Source organism: Orycteropus afer, unplaced genomic scaffold (genome assembly GCF_000298275.1).
Source record: "Orycteropus afer afer isolate SDZICR_OR568_19922 unplaced genomic scaffold, OryAfe1.0 scaffold00768, whole genome shotgun sequence".
NCBI classification, from domain to species: Eukaryota; Metazoa; Chordata; class Mammalia; order Tubulidentata; family Orycteropodidae; genus Orycteropus; species Orycteropus afer.
Genome location: NW_006922355.1, coordinates 296,277 through 316,062, shown reverse-complemented (window position 1 = coordinate 316,062; position 19,786 = coordinate 296,277). Strand labels below are relative to the sequence as shown.

Here is a 19,786-nt window from a genome sequence, read left to right as displayed (position 1 = left end):
TCACCATTTAGAAGTTCTGTAATTACACAGTCTTTTCCCTCTTTTTGTTTGTAGTTGTCCTCATTTGCCAATTGATGTCTCTGGTTCCCTGTTTACAGTCTTGTAAGCTCATTTTGCTTTGGATATATCCATAGCTGTGGTTTCTAGGTTATGTCATCTTCTGTAATAATGGTCGTTTGTTCTTTGCTATTTTTGGTTCTCCATGCAAAGTACTCCCTTTAGTGTCTCTTGTAAGGTTGGCCTGGTTTTAACAAATTCCCTTAGTTTCTGCTTATCTGGAAATCTCCTAATTTCACCATCACATTTAAGGGATGATTTTGCTGGGTATATAATTCTTGGCTGAAAAATTTTCTCTTTCAGGGTTTTATATATACCATCCCATTGTCTTCTCACTTCCATGGTCTCTGCTGAGAAATCAAAGCTTATTCTTACTGGCTTACCTTTGTATGTAACTTTTTTTTTTCCCCCCATGCTGCTCTCAGGATTCTATCTTTGTCCTTGGTTTTGGTGATTTTTATGATCGTATATCTCAGTGATTTTTTGGGGGGTCTATCCTATTTAGGGTTCATTGGACTTCCTGAATGGATATGTTCTCCTCTTTCATCATACTGGGAAGTTCTCCTTCAGCAAATATTGGGCGATTTTCTCAGTGGTTTTATTTTTCTCTTCCTGTTCTGGAATTCCAATGACAAGTAGATTATTTCTTTTGATGGTATCCCACATGAACCTCAGCCTTTCTTCATTTTGTTTTGATTTTTATTCTGACTGATTCCTTTCTAAAGATGTATTTAGGTATTTGTCTTCAATCTCATTAATTCTGTCTTCCATTGCATCGATTCTACCCCTTTGCCCTTCTAATGTGTTATCTATTTCCGACAATTTAGTATTAATCTTCTGGATTTCTATCTGTAGATTTAGAATTATTTCTAATTTTTCATTTATTTTGTCATTTTGTTCTATTTTCTTCCAGAATTCTTCTAAGGTTTTTTCTGTGTGTTTTTTGTTTGTTTGTTTGTTTGTTTGTTTGTTTTGTTTTGGTCTGTCTCTCAATCCTTTGAAGATACCTAATTATAATTCTTTTGAATTCCTTATCAGTGAATTCCAATGCTGCTTCTTCCTCAGGGATGTGTTCTGAGTTTGTATCCTGTTCCCCTGTTTGTCCCACTTTACCCTGCTTCTTTGTGTGGACTGTGATGGTCTGCTGTTTCCAAAGTATCGTGGTATTGTATTAAGATCTCTGTTAATTGTTTGTGAAGAGTAGCCAAGGGTGATTCAGGCTCTTCCTGGTGGTTTTTTATCATTAGCCCATTGGTGGAGAAAGAGGCGCTGGGTCTTTCTCAGTAAGTGAAGTTGCAGGAGGTGTGGGTGTACTTGTATCTTATGAGGACTGTTGCTGTCTCCCAGTCAGTTAGGTAAAAATTACAATTGAATAATCATCAAAAAAAGTCTAAGCACATGGACAAAAAATACACCCTGAAATCACACAAGACCAGTAAACCAAAAGAAGAAAAAAGGGGGGAAAGAAGAAGAAAACAGATAAATCTGCAATATCTGGGGATAGGTCACTGAGAGTAAAAAGGTATGGAAGGAGAATAATGAATAAAGAAAAGAAACAAACCAACAATACAAAAGAAAATAAAAGCAAAAACAGAACAACAAAAAACAACCAACAAGGGATGGGGTTAACCACGAGAGTAAGAAGGAAAAAAAGAAGAAGAAGATGTAGACTAGGACCTTTTCAGTCATGCAGTGCACTTCCAGAGAGTTGTTGGGGTTACTGGAAAGCAGAACCTCTTCTTAAATCCCTGGAATCTGGCAGAGCGCTGTCTCTTTAGGTTGTCACTGGCTGCTGGTTATGTGTTGATTTGTTTTGTCTTGGTTTTATGGTTTAATATTTTGAAAAGGTGAAGCTGGTGTGTTTTATTTTATTATTGATTCAAGTGTGTTGGTTGCTCTGCTGTTTTCTATGTGGTGGTAGAATCCCTGTGTGTAGTGTGGATATGTGTTTCTGTTTGTCATAAAGAGGGCTTAGAGTTCAAAGCAGGAAGTTTTATGGTAAATGGATGAATATGTTTTCTTCTATTGAGTATGTGAAGATATTGGCAGAGAAGGTGGGAGTGGAAGAAGGAAAGCTTGGTGTTGCTAGGGTTAGTTTCTAGGGTTTTGAGCAGGCTATTTTTGATGACGTATTTATTTGTAACACTGCAGCTCAACCTCAGGAAAGATTCTTATTGTTAGAGCATCACAAATTTCTGCCAATTTCAGGCACACTCAAAGATCCTGCTTTCGTGGCCCCACAGCACTAAAGAATGGCTCCAAGGCCAAAATCCCAGGAATGCAGTTTCTTCCCTCTCCCTGTTCCGTCTGCCTGCGGTGCTGATGTAATCCCTCCAGACCACTAATGGCCAGCTCTGGAATTTGTGATACCACCCAGCTGCAGTGCCAAAGATGTGTGCAGTTTCAGCTGTGTTCAGATTGGGGGAGTACCTGCTAGTGACCTGTGGTCCAGATCTCTGTGACAAAGAAAAGCATGATGTCTCCCAGTCTGACTCCAGTCTACTCTGTGACCTGCTGGGAGGGGAGGGAGCTACGCTTCCTGTTGCAACAGTAAGTTTTCCACTGAATCTCAGAGGAGGTGTCTGTGCCCGCTGCCAGCACCCCGAAGACCCAAATTACCTCCAAAAAATCAAGATCAGCTGCTGGCGGCAGGTCTGTGCCACTGCCCACCAGAATATTAGAGTGGTCACTGATAAGCTTTTGTAAGGCATCCTCCCTCTTGGCTCGGGGATCTCAGGCAGGCGCCCTAGCCCAGCACACAGTGGCTGCTCCAGAAGAGTTTCCAATGCCTCTCTTGGGTGCCCGTCCATCCTCCTCCAGTGGCTCTTTCCTAAATAATCTCCTTGTGACTTTCCTCTAATTCTGCTCTTCTGTGTTTGATGTACTCTGATTCTGTGAGCTGTTCAGAGCACCAAAATTCCTAATTCAAACTGCTGTGGCTAGTTTTCCAAGACCTTGGATGCCAGAGGGATAAAGTGTGCTGCTCACTGGCACGACTCCATTTTTCCTCTTTAGAATTCTTTAGTCTTTTAAAAATATTTCTTTAAACATTTTCATCTCATTTATCATCTTTTTTTCTTTCTTTCTATTTTTGTTGATTCTTCCTGTATCTTTTTGCAGTGTGTTTTTTGTCCTTTTGATTTTACTCTTTTGGTATTTTTCTTTAATTGTTATTTTTGTCTAACTTAGTGACAGACAGCACCAATGGCCATATGACCCAACCATACCTGCACCTCCTGCAGCTCCACTTACTGAGTGAGAGCCACCACTTCCTTCTGCACCAACTGGCCAATGATACACAACCACCAATAAGAGGATGACTCACACTTAACTGCTCTTCACAAACTGTTAAAAGAGATTCATTCAATCCTCTCATTCTCTATCACACACACCAGGAGGTAGGTGGTGAGTGCATAAATGATGCCAAGTAGCAAATACTGGAGCACAGTATCCTACTTACTCAAATACATCAAAATAAATAAATAAGAAACAAAACTCTTGGGCAAATATCTTCAACATGCAATCACCAATTAAAGATAAATACAACAAAGTAACAATGTCTCAGAGACAACAGACCATCACAGTTCACACAGAGAAGCAAGATAAAGCAGTAAAAACAATGGCCCAGAATACAGTCCCAGAACACATCCCTGAGGAAGGAGCAGCATTGGAACTCCCTGATAAGGAATTCAAAAGAATTATATTTAGGTACATTCAACAGACTGAGAAATGGATCAAGGAAAACACTGACAAAATTAAGGAAAAACAGACAAAACCCTAGAACAATTCCAGAAGACAATACAAGAATAAAATGAAAAATTGGAAATGATACAAAATCTACAGATAGAAATCCAGAAGATTAATACTAAATTTTCAGAAATAGATAACACATTGAATGGGCAAAGGAGTAGCACAGAATAAAAAGAAGACAGATTAGTAAGATTGAAGACAAATACCTCAGTACTGCTTTGGAAAAGGGTCAATCAGATAAAAGGTCAAAACAAAGTGAGAAAAAACTAAGATTCACATGGATACCATCAAAAGGAATAACCTGCATGTAATCAGAATTCCAGAACAGAAGAGACAAATAAAATCTCACAGAAAATAGTTGAAGATTTACTGGAAGAGAATTTCCCTAATATGAAAAAAGATGAGAATATATCCATTCAAGAAGTCCAATGAACCCCAAACAAGATAGACATCAAAAGAAAATTGCCAAGACATATCATCAAACTCACCAAAACAAAAGACAAAGAAAGAATGAAAGCAGCATGGGAAAAACAAAAAGTTACCTACAAAGGGCAACCAATTAGACTAACCTCTGATTTCACAGCAGAAACCATGCAGGCGAGAAGTCAATGGGATAGTATATATCCCTGAAAGAAAAATAATTCCAACCAAGAATTAAATACCCACCAAAATTGTGCCTCAAAAATGATAGTGAAATTAGGACATTTCCAGATAAGCAGAAATTAAGAGAATTTATTAAAACCAGACCAACCTTACAAGAAATACTAAAAGGAGTCCTTTGGACAGGGAACCAACAACAGCAAACAACAACCGACCATTAACACACATGAAGACATAACTCAGAAACCAATCCAGTTATGGAAGTACCCAAAGTAAAATAAGCTTACAAGATTGCAAACAGAGAACCAGTGACATCAATTGGAAAAGAGGACAGCTACAACCAAAGAGAGGGAAAATATAGTGTAATTACAGAATTTTTAAATGGTAAGGAAGTCAAGACAATTGCTAGATACAATGGACTGCTCTAAACTTGGGAAAAAAATTATAAACCACAGGGTTACCTCAAAGGAAAATGATAAACCTTCACACCAAAATTGAAAAGAGGACAACAACAAATATTTACCAAATACTAAAATAATAGCAATGAAGGAAATGATAACACGATTCATAAATGTAATAAGCTCAGCACAGGAAATAATATGAAACAAATCAGCAGCACCATAAAAAACACATAACAAAATGACAGCAACAAATTCATGCTTGTTGATAATTACACTGAATCTCAACAGATTAAATGCACCACTCAAGAGATGAGAGTTGCAGACTGGATAAGAAAACATAACCCATCAATATGCTACCTACAAGAGAAACACATTAGAGACAAAGACCAATACAGACTAAAAATCAAAGGTTGGAAAAAGATCTATAAAACAAATGGCAACCAAAAAAGAGAAGGAGTGGCAATATTAATTTCTGATAAAACTGACTTTAAGATAAAACCACCATAAGAGACAATTAGACATTATATAATGATTAAAGGATCAATTGAACAAGAAGACATAATCACAATAAATATGACAGCTGGAGCTGTATGTCAACTTGGCTAGACCACCATTCTGTGTGGTTTAAACTGTTGTGATGTGGTTATTCCCATGATGGGATCAGATGATTATGTTTTGAGCAGACAATCTGTTGAAAGGGAGTTTCCTTAGGGGTGTGGCCTGCTTCCAGTGTATCTATGGACATTCCAGGAAAAGAGATATTCTTCTGTGGATCGGGATCCTTTTGTGCTGCCTACAACTATCAATGAGTGAATAATCCACCATTCAGCCTGGAGATCTTGGATTCATCATTCATTGGAGTCAACAGCCAGTGTACTGCCTGCCAGCCTTGAGCTCCTCAGCCCCTGTGGCTGCAAGAGCTGGAAAAGCCTCCAGCTTGATGTGGAAAAGCCTCCAGCTGGCATTTGATCAAGGAACTTTGGACTTGCCAGCTTCTATAAGTGTGTGAGCCATTTTCCTGAGATAAATTTCTGTATATATACATATATATATATATATAAGTTTTACTGGTATTGTTTCTCTAGAGAACCCAGTCTAACACAATAAATATCTATGCACCCAATGAAAGAGCCCAAAAATACATAAATCAGACTTTACCAGAATTGAAAAGACAAATAGATGACTCCACAATCACAGAAGAAGACTTTAATACACCACTTTCAATGAAAGATAGAACTGAAAAGAAACTCAACAAAGATATGGAAGAACTAAAAATACAATCCTCCCACTTGACCTTATAGACGTCTATAGAGCACTTTACCCAACAATAGCACAAACTACATTCTTTTCCAGTGCACAGGGAACATTATCCAGGATAGACTATATTTTAGGCCACAAAGCAAGACTTAACAAATTTAAAAACATTGAAATACTCCAAAGAAGCTCCTCAGATCACAATGCTATAAAATTAGAAGTCAACAATAGGAAGATCAACAGAAAAAGAGGAATCACATAGAAGCTGAATAACATCTCCTTAAAAACAACTGGGCAATGTTGTTGTTGTCATTAGGTGCTATCGAGCTGGTTCCAACTCGTAGTGACCCTATGTACAAAAGAACAAAACACTGCCTGGTCTCGTGCCAGCCTCACAATCCTTGACACACTTGAACCCACCATTCCAGACATGGTGTCAATCCATCTTATTGAGGGCCTTCCTCTTTTTTGTTGACCCTCTGCTATACCCCTTTACTAAGCATGATATCCTTCTCCAGAGAATAGTCTCTTCTGTAGGTGAGACCAAGTATGGACAGTCTCACTTCCAAGGAGCATTCTGGCTGCACTTCTTCCAGGACAGATTTGTTAGTTCCTTTGGCATGATAGTTTCAGTATTCTTCACCAACACAACTCAAAATCATTAACTCTTCTTTGGTCTTTCTTGTTCATTATTCAGCTCTTACATGCATATGAGAGGATTGAAAATACCGTAGTTGGATTAGGCACACCTTAGTATTCAAGGAGACATCTTTGCTCTTCAGTACTTTAAAGAGATCTTTTGCAGCAGATTTCCCAATGCATTACATCATCTGATGTCTCGATTGCTGTTTCCATTGGTGTTGATTGTGGAACCAAGTAATATGAAATCTTAAACAAATTAAATATTTTCTCCATTTATTGAGATGCTGCTTATTGATTCAGTTGTGAGGATTTTCATTTTCTCTATGTTGAGATGTTTTCCATACTACAGATTTTAGTCTTTAATCTTCATCAGTAAGTGCTTCAAGTCATCCTCACTTTCAGCAAGCAACGTTATGTTATCTTCATATCACAGGTTGTTAATGAGTTTTCCTTGAATCCTGATGCCACAGTTTTCTTCATATAGTACAGCTTCCTGAATTATTATTCAGCATAAAGATTGAATAAGTATGTAGGAAGAATACAACCATGACACTCTCCCTTACTTATTTTCAACCATGCAGTATCCCCTTTTTCTCTTTGAGCAACAGCCTCCTGATCTATATACAGCTTTCTGATGAGTACAATCAAGTGTTCTGAAATTCCCATTCTTCTCAATGTTATGTATAATTTTTTATGATCCACACAATCGAATGATTTTCCATAGTCAATAAAACACAAGTAAACATCTTTCTAGTATTCTTTGCTTTCAGCCAAGATCCATCTGACATCAGCAGTGATATCCTTTGTTCCACATCCTCATCTGAATCCACCTTGCATTTCTGGATGTTCTCTATCAAAATACCACTGCAACCATTTTTGGATTATCTTCTGCAAGATTGCACTTGCTTGTGATATCAATGATATTGTTTGATAATTTCCACATTCTGTGGGATCACTTTTCTTTGGAATGGGTACAAATATGGATCTTTTTCAGTTGGCCAGTAGCTGTCTTCCAAATCTCTTGGCATAGCCGATGGGATGCCTCCAGCACAACATCCATTTGTTGAAATATCTCAATGAGTATCCTATCAATTCCTGCAGGCTTGTCTTCACCAATTCCTTCAGTTCAGCTTCAACTTCTTCCTCCAAGACCATTGGCTCTTATTCATATGCCACCTCCTAAAATGGATGAACATCGACCAATTCTTTTTGGTACAGTGCCTCTGTGTATTCCTTCCATCTTCTTCTGATGTTTCCTGCATCATTCAATATTTTGCCCATAGAATCTTTCAATATTGCAACTCAAGGTTTGAATTTTTCCTTCAGTTCTTTCAGATTGAGAAATGCCAAGAGTGTTCTTCCCTTTTGGTTTTCTAACCCAAGTCTTTGCACATTTCATTATAATAATTGGCTTTGTCTTCTAGAGCTGCTCTTTGAAATCTTTTGTTCAGCTCTTTTATCTTGTCATTTCTTCTTGCTTCAGCTACTTTCTGTTCAAAGGCAAGTTTCAGAGTCTCATCTTACATCCATTTTGGTCTTTTCTTCCTTTCCTGTCTTTTTAATTACCTTTTGCTTTCTTCATGTATGATGTTCTTGATGTAATCCCACAATTCCTCTTGTTTTCAATCATTGGTGTTCAATGCATCAAATATATTCTTTATTTCGTATTTTAATTTTTTTTCACTCTTTTTGCCTGTGACCCTCCCTGCCAATGCCCTTCTATGCATTTCTGTCAGTCCAGCTTTCCCTCCATGTGAATGCTGCCCCTCTGGTGCTCCACGCCTATTGTTCCAGGGGTGTATCTCCATAGAATAGGTGGGTGTATCTTTCTACTGTTGGGCTGAGGGCCAGTCCTTGGGGGTGAGTCCTATCCCAGACCCAAAGTATATCCCAGGGCCATAGTCTTGGGGGTCCCAATAGACTCCATCTGACCAGTAAGTCTGGTCATTATTGTGTTTTGGGGTTTTGTTCCACATTTTCCCTCCCACTCTATCCAGGATCTCTAGTTTCCATCCCTTCCAAAGTAGCTGGCATTAATATTTGGACACCATCTAGTTTTTCTAGTCTTGAGGCCCATCATATCCTTGGACCAATTTTTCCAAATGTCCTTGATTTCCTTCACTCTTCACTTCAAATGAGAGGAAATCATTAGCTGCATCTTAGATGACCACTCAAAAGCTTTTAAGACCCCAGTCATTACTCACCAAAGCAGGTTGTGGAACAAGACTTTTAAGACTGGGCACTACTTCCATAGTAATACTGCCTTGGAAACACAAGAAGGGGTGGCTATGAGTCAGAAGTGACTCAGCAGTAGTGAATTTGGTTAAGTTTCAGTATGTTGTGCCAATTGAGCCTGTTCTTCCCCAATATTATGGTCCTGAGCTGCATATGAGCAACTGAAGGTCAGTTCCACGTTAGCTCCTGGCCTTGTTTTGGATGAAGATATTGAGCTTCTCCATTGCCTCTTTCCACAGATGTAATCTATCTGACTCCTGTGTACTCCATCTGCTGAAGTCCACATGTATAGCTGCTTTTTGTATTGTTGAAAAAATGCATTTAAAAAATGCATTAATAATTAATAAGTCATTGGTCTTGCAAAATTCTATCCTGCTATCTCCAGCATTATTTCTCTCACCAGGCCTTATTTTCCAACTACTGGTGATTCTTCTTTGTTTCAAACTTTTGCATTCCAGTTACTAGTGATAATGAACAAACCTTGCTTGCACGTTCAGTCAATTTTAGATGCAGACGTTGGTAGAAGTCTTCAAATTCCTCATCTTTGGCTTTGGAGGTTGGTGCATAAATTTGAATAATAGTAGTATTAACTGGTCTTCCTTGTAGGTTATTACTGACAATGTTGTACTTCAAGGCAGATCTTGAAACAGTCTGTGTGATAGTGAATGCCTTGTTATTCCTTTTCAATTTGTCATTCCCGGCATAGTAGATCACATGGTGGTCTAATTCAAAATGGCCAAAACCAGTCCATTTCAGTGCATTAATTCTTAGAAAATCAATCTTTATGCATTTCATTTCATTTTTGACAACTTCCAATTTTCCTAGATTCATAATTCATGCATTCCATGTTCCAAATACTAATGGATATTTGCAGCTATTTCTTCCCATTTTTAGTCATGAGTTCCAGTAAGATGGCCAAATAGACAGACAAACTACACAGACCTTCTTCAAAAAAGAAAAGAGGAACTAATTAACACAGATACAGGAGAAAATCCTGGAGCCCTGAGCTTCAAAAAGAAGGATACAGAAGTGAACTAAACTCCAACTAGTAGAACCTACATGAAAACACTGAAAAGGGAGACACATGGAGCTGTGGGCTGTCAGCAATCCTGATGGCACAGACAGCTTGGATATTGCCATGTAGTGATAGGACCTAAGACTTACCTAAAAATTGCCCCTGTTAGCCACGGGCTGCACAGAGGCCTGCACTGGTGATTGGTGAATAAAAGGGGAAGCAGTGAAGAGAGACACAGACTAAGCTGTGGACTTTTGGCTGTCTGGAGGGCACAACCATTTTGAATGTTTACAAGTGGTTCAACCATTTTGGACAGCATTCTGTTTGACATCATTCTCTCAGATTCCAGGGACCTCCTAAAAATAGGCTTCACTTGCTGGGGACCTCAAGGACATACCAGACACTGAGGACTGGAAGTGTACGATATTCCCCTTGTTACTTATACCTGAGACCCTCTTGCTGAACAGAGGTGTGACCATCCCACATTTAAAACAACCATCTAGGCTGGCAGGAATTTTATCCCAGTCTGTGTGCTCTGACAGAGTTTGGGTGCACTACCCCATCCAGCTGAGATTTTTTTTTTTTCTTTCTTTTTAGTTTGTTTGTTATGTTTGTTTTTAAAATTACTATTTCACCCTGTTTATTATTATTCTTTCTTTGTCCCTTCCCTGATTCTATTTTTTGGCTTTTTCTCTTTTCCCTATTCCTGGTTCCCATTTTTTTCTTTCTTCTGGTTCTCCTCATGTATTGTTTTTCTTGTTGTATTTTTCTCATTTTTTTCTCCATTATCCTTCTACTCTACCTCTTTTCTCTTAATCACCTCTCCCCAGATATTGTGGAGAGGGGGGTTTCTCCTCCTTTTCTATTCATATTTATTTTGGTGTTTTAAAGTATTTCTTTAAATATTTTCTCTCATTTATTGCCTTTCTTATTTTTTTTTCTTTTTTCTCTTTTTGGTGAGTGTTCCTGTGTGTTTATGTGGTTTATGCTTTATTGCTTCTTGGTTTTACTTTTTGATGGTTTTCCAATAGTTGTTTTTTCTCTAACTGAGTGGAAAACAGCAATCATACACATATGACCTAACCATACCTGCAGCTCTGCTTACTAACTAAGAGCTGCCACTTTCTTCTGCACCAACTGGCCAATGATACATGACAACAAATAAGAGATTGACTCATGCTTAACTGCTCTTCACAAGAGTTAGCAGAGATTTATGCAGCCACTTGTATTCTCTATCACACCCACCGGGGGAAAGGTGGTGAGTGTGTAAGTGATGCCAACTAGGGAATAGAGGAGCACAGTGACCTGCTTACTCAGATACATCAAAAAAATAAAAAAAGAAAAGAAAAGAAAATGACAATGTTGGGCAAATCAGTCCAACATACAATCACTAATTAAATATAAATACAAGAAAGTAACAATGTCTCAGAGACAAAAGATCATCACAGTCCACACAGAGAAGCAAGATAAATCAGTAGAAACAATGGCCCAGGATAAGATCCAGAATACATGCCTGAGAGAGAAGCAGCATTGGAACTCCCTGATAAGGAATTCAAAAGAATTATATTTAGGCACTTTCAACAGATTGAGAGACAGATCAAGGAAAACACCCACAAAATTAAGGAAAACACAGACAAAACCCTAGAACAATTTCAGAAAAAAAACTACAAGATCAAAATGAAAAATTAGAAATGATACAAAAGCTACAGATAGAAATCCAGAATTAATACCAAATTTTCAGAAATAGATAACAATTGAAAGGGAAAATGAGTAGAATCAAATCAATGGAAGTTAGAATTAATTAGGTTGAAGACAAATACCTCAATACTGCTTTGGAAGGGATCAATCAAAAAAAGAAAAAGTAAAAAGAACAAAATGAAGAAAGCCTACGATTCATGTGGGATGCCATCAGAACAAATAACTTATGTGTAATTGGAATTCCAGAGCAGGAAGAAAAAAATAAAACCACTGAGAAAATCATCCAAGATTATTGGAAGAGAATTTCCCTGAAATGATGAAAAATGAGAATATATCTATTCAGGAAGTCCAACAAACCCCAAACATGACAGACCCCAAAAGAAAATCACCAAGGCTTATTATCATCAAACTCACCAAAACCAAAGACAAAGAAAAAATCTTGAAAGCAGCATGGGAAAAAAAAATTACCTACAAAAGCCAACCAATAAGACTAAGCTCTGATTTCTCAGTAGAGACCATGTAGGTGAGAAGTCAATGGGATTTCACCATCATATTGGAGGGACAATTTTGGTGGAATTAGGAGATTTTCAGATAAGCTGAAATTAACGGAATTTATTAAAACCAGACCAACCTTACAAGAGACATTAAAGGGAGTCCTTTGAACAGAGAACAAATATAGCAAACAACAACTGACCATTAACACACATGATGACATAACCCAGAAACCAACCCAGGTATGGAAAATTTTTTAAAAAGTAAAATAAATGAATAGACACTTCACCAAGGAGGATAGTCAGGCAATCAACAAACATGTGAAGAAAAGCTCACAATCATTAGCCATTAGAGAGATGCAAATAAAACAACAATGAGATACCATCTTGCCCCAGCAGTAGCAGCAAAGCTCAACAAGACAGAAAATAACAAATGCTGGTGAGGATGCAGAGAAATTGGGACCCTTATACACTGCTGGTGGGACTTTAAAATGGTACAACCACTGTGGAAAGCAGTATGGTGATTCCTTAAAAAGTTTGAATTAGAAATGTCATTTGATCCAGCCATTCCATTACTAGGTATATATCCTAAGGAAGTGAGAGCCATGACAAGAACAGACATATGCACAACCATGTTGATTGCAGCATTATTTACAATAGAAAAAAGCTGGAAATAATCTAGGTGTCCATCAACTGAGGAGTGGATAATCAAACTGTGGCTCATACACACAATGGAATACTATGTGACCCTAAAGAATAATGTAGAATCTGCAAAACATTGCATAATGTGGATGAACTTGAATGACATTATGCTGAGTGTAATAAGTCAATCACAAAAGGACAAATATTGTATTAGTCTGTTATTGTCAAAGTCAAGAACCAGTTTATATATGGAAGGAAATTACCAGAGGTGGGAGGGCAGGGAACACTGTTAGATAAGTAGAGACAAGTATTGATTTGGGTGAAGAAAAGGGCAATGTACCAAATGTGAGTGATCGACATGGTGGCATTGAGGAAGAGGAAGACATAGACATGTACATGGGAGGTTCAGACAACAAAGATGAAACCTTTTGCACACACAGTACTGCATTGTCAGTGAAGGCAAACATGAGTATACAGGTGGATAGATGGGTGGACAGGCTGAACTATTAGGTAGTTTATGCAGCAGGAAGTGTACCCAAGACCATGTATAGGGTTGGCAGACAATGGTTCTACAAATGTATTTGTATGTTCTGTAAGAATTCCTTGGTGTATAATAGAGCTGACAAAGGACAAGTTTGTAGTTACTTCTTGGTCATAGTCAGCTATCCAGAAGGAGTGTGTAGTTGAACCTGTGGGCTTGGGACCATAGTCACAGGGGACACCAAACACAATTGGCATAACATACTGCACAAAACCTTGTTCCACCTCCTACTTTGGCCAGTAGTGACTGGGATCTTAAAAGATTGCAAGCAGCCATCTAGATGCCACAATGGGTCTCTCCTCATCCAGAGCAAAGAAGAATGAAGAAAAGAAAACCAAAGATTCATGGAAACAATTAGTCCTAGGGACTGGTACACCATGCAATCCTCAACCTATATGACAATGAGACCAAAAGAACTAGATGGTGCCTGGCTACCACTGTCAACCACTCAGAGGGGGACCTATGTAGCAGATCCTGGATAGAGAGGGAGAACAATGTGGAACAAAATTCAAAATCATTTGAAAAAAAAGGGGAGGCCAGGTTTGCTGGTCTGATAGAGCCTGGTGGAACCACTGAGACTATGGTCCCTACCTGCCCATCAGGTCTGGAATTGAACCCACACCTGTGCCTTCCAGCCAAACTAAAGAAAGGCATAAGAGTTGAACATGTACCTGAGGTAGATATGCTCCTTGGAGAGAAGGAAAAAGAAGAGTTGTTTATGCACAGGGAGACAGTTCAGGGAGCAGGAGTTCATGGAGGGATGGACACAGGGAAGAGGTAACTATTGGGAGGAAGTGGGAGGGGAGTTGTTGCATTGTGGTAATTTGTAGTCAATATCATGAGACAATGTGTGTGTGAACTGCTGTGTGGAAAGTGAATTTCCTCTGTAAATTTTCACCCAAATCACAATTTTAAAAAATTAAGAAAAAAAAAATACGCTTACAAGTTTTAAATTGGGAACCATAGACACCAATTGGCAAATAAGGACAACTACAAAACAAAAAGAGTGAAAAAATAGTGTAGTTACAGAACTTCTAAATGGTGAGGAAATCAAGAAAGTTGCAAGATAGAATAGACTGTTCTAAACTTGGGGAGAAAATTATAGATCACAGAGTAACCTCAAAAGAAAATGATAAACTTTCACATCACAATAAAAGGAGGAGGAGCACAAATATTTAGCAAATACTAAAATAATAGCAACAAAGGAAATGATAACACAATTCATAAACAAAATGAACTCAGCCTAGAAAATCATATGGAATAAAGAAACCAGGAACACCACACAAAAATAATAATAATAATAACAAAAAGCAACAAATTCATACTTATCAAAAATTACACTGAATGCACCACTCAAGAGACAGAGAGTTGGAGAATGGTTAAGAAAACATACCCATCAATATGCTGTCTACAAGAGACACACTTTAGAGACAAAGACAAATATAGGCTAAAAAATCAAAGGTTGGAAAAAGATATATCAAGCAAATGGCAACCGAAAAAAAATTAGGAGTGGCAATATTAATTTCTGATAAAATTGTCTTTAAGACAAAAATCACCATAGGAGACAATTATTTATAATTATATAATGATTAAAGGATCAATCGAACAAGAAGATATAATCATAATAAATATCCATGGACCCCATGAAAGAACCCCAAAATATATCAGACTTTAACAGAATTGAAAAGACAAACAAATGACTCCAGGGTCATAATAGGAGACTTTAATATACCACTTTCATTGAAAGATACAACAACTGGAAAGAAACTCAACAAAGACACAGAAGAACTAAACAATACAATTCACCAACTTGACCTTATAGACATCTACAAAGCACTTAACCCAACAGAAGTTCAATATACATTCTTTTCCAGTGCACATGGAACATTCTCCATGATAAACCATATGTTAGCCAATTAAGCAAGCCTTAATAAATTTAAAAACATTGAAATACTGCAAAGCATATTCTCATATCACAATGCTATTAAATTAGAAATCAACAGGAAGATCAATGAGAAAAGAGCAAACACATGGAAACTGAACAGCACCCTCCTTAAGAACAACTGATAATAGAAGAAATTTTAAAATTCTGTGTATCAAGTGTTAATGAAAACACAGCATACCAAAATCTTTGAGATACAGCAAAAGCAGTGATCAGTGGGAGGGGATAAATTCACACATCATAAAAGAAGAAAGACCCAAAATCAACACCTTAGCCCAATATCTCCAACAATTAGAAAAAGAGCAGGAAAAAAAAAAAACTACAGTCATCAGAAGGAAGGAAATAGTAAAGATTCAAGCAAAATCAATGAAACAGAAAATAGTAAGACAATAGAAAAAAATCAACAAGACTAAAAGTTGGTTTTTTGAAAAGATTAATAAAACTGACAAACCACTGGAGATTGAACAAAGAAAAAGAGGGAGAGAAGACAAATAACAGGAATAAGAAATGAATTTGGTGACATCACAAAAGAACCAACTGAAATAAAAAGGATAATATCAGGATACTATGAAGAACTGTACCCCAAGAAATTTGAAAATCTAGAGGAAATGGACAGATTTCTAGGAACACACTGCTTACTTAAACTAACACAGACTGAGGTGGAAAATTTAAAGAGACCTATAGCAAAAGAAGAAATTGAACAGGTTATAAAAAAAAATTATCTGGCCCAGATGGTTTCACTGGATAAATGTACCAAATGATCAAAGAAGAGCTGACACCAATCTTACTCAAACTATTCCAGAATGTAGGAAAAGAATAGAATCTTCCTAAATTAATTTTACAAAGCAAGCATAACCTTGATACAAAAACCAGGCAAGACATCACAAAAAAGGAAAACTATAGAACAATATCCCTCATGAATATAGACTCAAAAATCTTCAACAAAATCCTAGCCAATAGATTCCCACAATATATCAAAAATAATAATAATAATACATGGGGAAAGATGGCATCTTACCTGTAGCCCACACATTTGTTCCTTCTAGCATCTTAATGCCTCAAAAAACTAGTTGCAGCAGTTTGAAGCAGGGATTCTGGGGTTGTCAACAGCTCATTCAGTTGGAGAAGGCTAGATTTAGTGGAGAAGGAAAGGAAAAAAAGGGGTGGAGGCAGGGTAAACAGCCAGGAAGAATCAAAATAAATGAACTTGCCCTGTGGTGCACAGACCAAAGGGAGATCAACAGAAAACTCCCTGGCCAGTGAAGGGAGAACACCAGAAGGCCAGTAGCCACTCCAGAGGTCTACCCACAGAAGGGGCTTCTATCAGTAACGTTGAGATCTTTGCTTAATGGGTGGGTTGCTTTTCTAAGAAGTAGAGCAGAGAAACTTCTGGCTCAGGTTGCTGCTGAATTGGGAAGCATGCTGCAGGTGGGTGGGCCCTGGGACAAGCACCACAAGGCATGGGGCTGGAGCCACCACTTCCAGGACAGCTTTTTGTCATGGAGGGGCTGGGAGTATGCCGTTTTTGCAGCTATGTGAACCAAGAACAAAGTAGCAGAGCAGACCTCTAGCTATTGAGATATTGGCCAATTTTGAACTGTGGGCCTGTGAGTGACATAATATCATCATTAGCAGCTGAACTAAACCATAGAAATGCCCTACTGGCACCTTGGAGCTTTTTTCTCCCCCCCCCCCTTTTTTTTTTTTTTTTTTTCCTACCTTTCTCACCTCTCCCCTGTTTCATTCAATGTGATTTTGTTGTTATGGGCTGTTGAGTCAGACTTGACTCATAGCAACCCCTCCTTGGGTTTCTGAGATGGTATTACTACAGAGGTAGATTGCCCACACTTCCTTCTGAGAAGTGGCTGGTGGGTTTGAACCACCAGCCTTCTGGTTAGCAGTCAAGTGCCTTAGGCACTGTGCTACCAGAGTAGAAGAACCACATTAAGCTACCACAACACCTGCTTGTTCCAAGCCTAAATCCCGTTCACAATAAACAGAGACCTGCATCCACTTTCCACACAGTGATTCCACCATCACAAAGAAAACTGCAGAACAACCCAGCACACCTGAATTAATAACCAAAAAAAATAAAATACACCAGCTCCACCTTTGCAAAAATATTAAAACATGAAATCAAGACAAAACAAATCAATACATAACTAACAGCTAAAGACAACAACTTCAAAATCTCTAGGAAACAACAGTCAACCTCAAATTAAACAACAACAACAACAAAAAAAAACATATAAGACAAAAGAAATATATATATTACATAGCTTACATTTTATTGAAATTACCTTGCATTCATGAAGGATGCCGTCTGGGTTTTGCCACACGTTTTGATGTTAAAGATTAAATTATTTTTTACATGCAAATAATATGAATAGTTTTTCCCACATGGAAACAGTGATTATAAAAAGATGACATGCCACAGGAGTTAAGTGTCTTTTTTAATTGAAAAGCTAACAAACTGCCTAGTTACATTTCTTCCCCGACCCAAAAAACACAAAGTGGGTAGAGAAACTGGGTCTCTAACCAAATAATCAAAGTTGAGAGGATTAAAATACAAACACAAGCCTTAAAGTTCAACTAAGGGAGCCTTGCTACATACAAGCTAACCCCTATCAGTGGTACTCCTTAACTCTAGGGAGCTGGAAGACAATCCTTATAACCACACTCAGATCATTTACCTCAAATAGCCCTTTTTCAGTTTCCAACTCATGAATAAGATAATACTTTGTTAATTCTATTTCAGCAAACTTCTGCAAGTTGTTTTATTTACAATGCCAACTTTTAAAAGGTCACTAAACTAAAGGTAACTACACAGTAAACTAGGCAGATATCACTTTACAAAGAGGGAAACCCCAAAATGCCACTTTCTATAGAGAACCCACAGTTCAGTTTTATTTAGAGCAAAGAAAAAAACAAAACAAATAAACAACAACAACAAAAAAAAAAAACAACTTTTGATCACACTAGAAGAAAATCAGTTATAGGTTTTGGAATCCGTACTCAAACTACACATGCAATGAAGATAATATTCTGTTAATACAATTGATTTGCTGCTGCATTTGTCTACTGTTTGTCTAAAATAAACAATTATAAACAGAGCAGTGCAACTAGTATTTGGAATAACCCTTACAGTGTTTAGTGTTAAGCACATTTCACTTCTCTTCACACCACTGGTTCTCTTTGCATACCTGGGCTTCTTCCTCTTCAGTAAAGTGATTTTTTATATTGAAGGGCTTGCAAATCTCCTCAGGAGATTTCCCCTTGATCATGTTGGCAACAGTTTTGCATGTAACATCAAGCAAACCTTTGATGTCTAAGTAGTTTGCAGCCAGAATAAGTTCAAAAAGTGTTCCCTGGTCAACTTTCAGGAATTCTTGGTCCCAAACTGGAATATCATCTATTCTCTTTTCTTTATTCTCATCATCCACAGGAGGAGGAGGGTCATCCTTATGGTGGGTGCACCACTGAATGACCTTTTTTAGTATTGCTGCATTAACATTTGGTAGAGGAGCTGGGTCATCATCTCCTTCATCATCCATTCCAAAATCTTCTAACATGATGTCTTGATAGTCACAGATTGTTTGGCAATTTCCACATCAACTTCAAATATCTCTCCATCAGAACTCTGCAACTTAATTGAGGGCATGGTGTCTGGGCTCAAGAAGACAGTGGACTAGGGGCTGGCAAGAGCTGGGCTGCGTCAGCACAAGCAGAAAAGAAAGGCAGAGAACAAGGCCACTCAAGAAATAAAATCTTAAACAAAAATCTCATTAAACATGGAGGAAGAGGAGGCAATAGAATTATCTTAGAAGGAATTTAGAAGATATGTTTCTAGAACTCTACTTAAGGAAATCCCAAACAGAACCAAGGAGAACACAGACAGTACCCTGGAAGAACTCAAGTAAACCACTCAAGAACAAAATAACAAGATTAATACACAATCAGAACTCATACAAAAACAGCAGTTAGAGATCCAGAAGATGAATACTAGAATTACAGAATCACACAACACAGTGTAAGCACAAAAAAAAATTAGCTAGAACTGGCTGAAGAGCACATTTCCCAATCAGAAGATAAATCCCTTGACACCAGCCTGTATGAAGAAAAATCAGAACAAAGATTTAAGAGAAATGAAGAGAACCTAAGAGTTATATGGGATGACATGAAAAGAAACAACATATGCCTTATTGGAATTCCAGAACAAGAAGGGGGGAAAAAAAGCTGAGAAAATTTTGGAAGACTCCCTAACAGAAAATTTACCCCAGATCATGAAGGAAGAAAACATATTTGTCCAATAAGCTCAAAGAACCCCATACAGGATAGATCTCAAGAGAAAGTCATCAAAAAATATCATAATCAAACTCAAAAACAAAGGATCTTCCAAGCAGCCCAGGAAAAACGAAATGTCACCTACAATGGACAAGCAATACAGCTAAGTTCTGATTGCTCTGGAGAAACCATGAAAGCAAGAAGGCAATGGAATGGCATATATATAACACTGAA

General features: G+C 37.8%; 1 pseudogene; it reads right to left on the bottom strand.

Moving 5' to 3' along the window:
• Positions 1 to 18,435: 18,435 nt before the first annotated feature.
• LOC103211666 lies at positions 18,436 to 18,929 on the bottom strand (annotated as a pseudogene).
• Between the last annotated feature and the right edge of the window lie 857 nt (positions 18,930 to 19,786).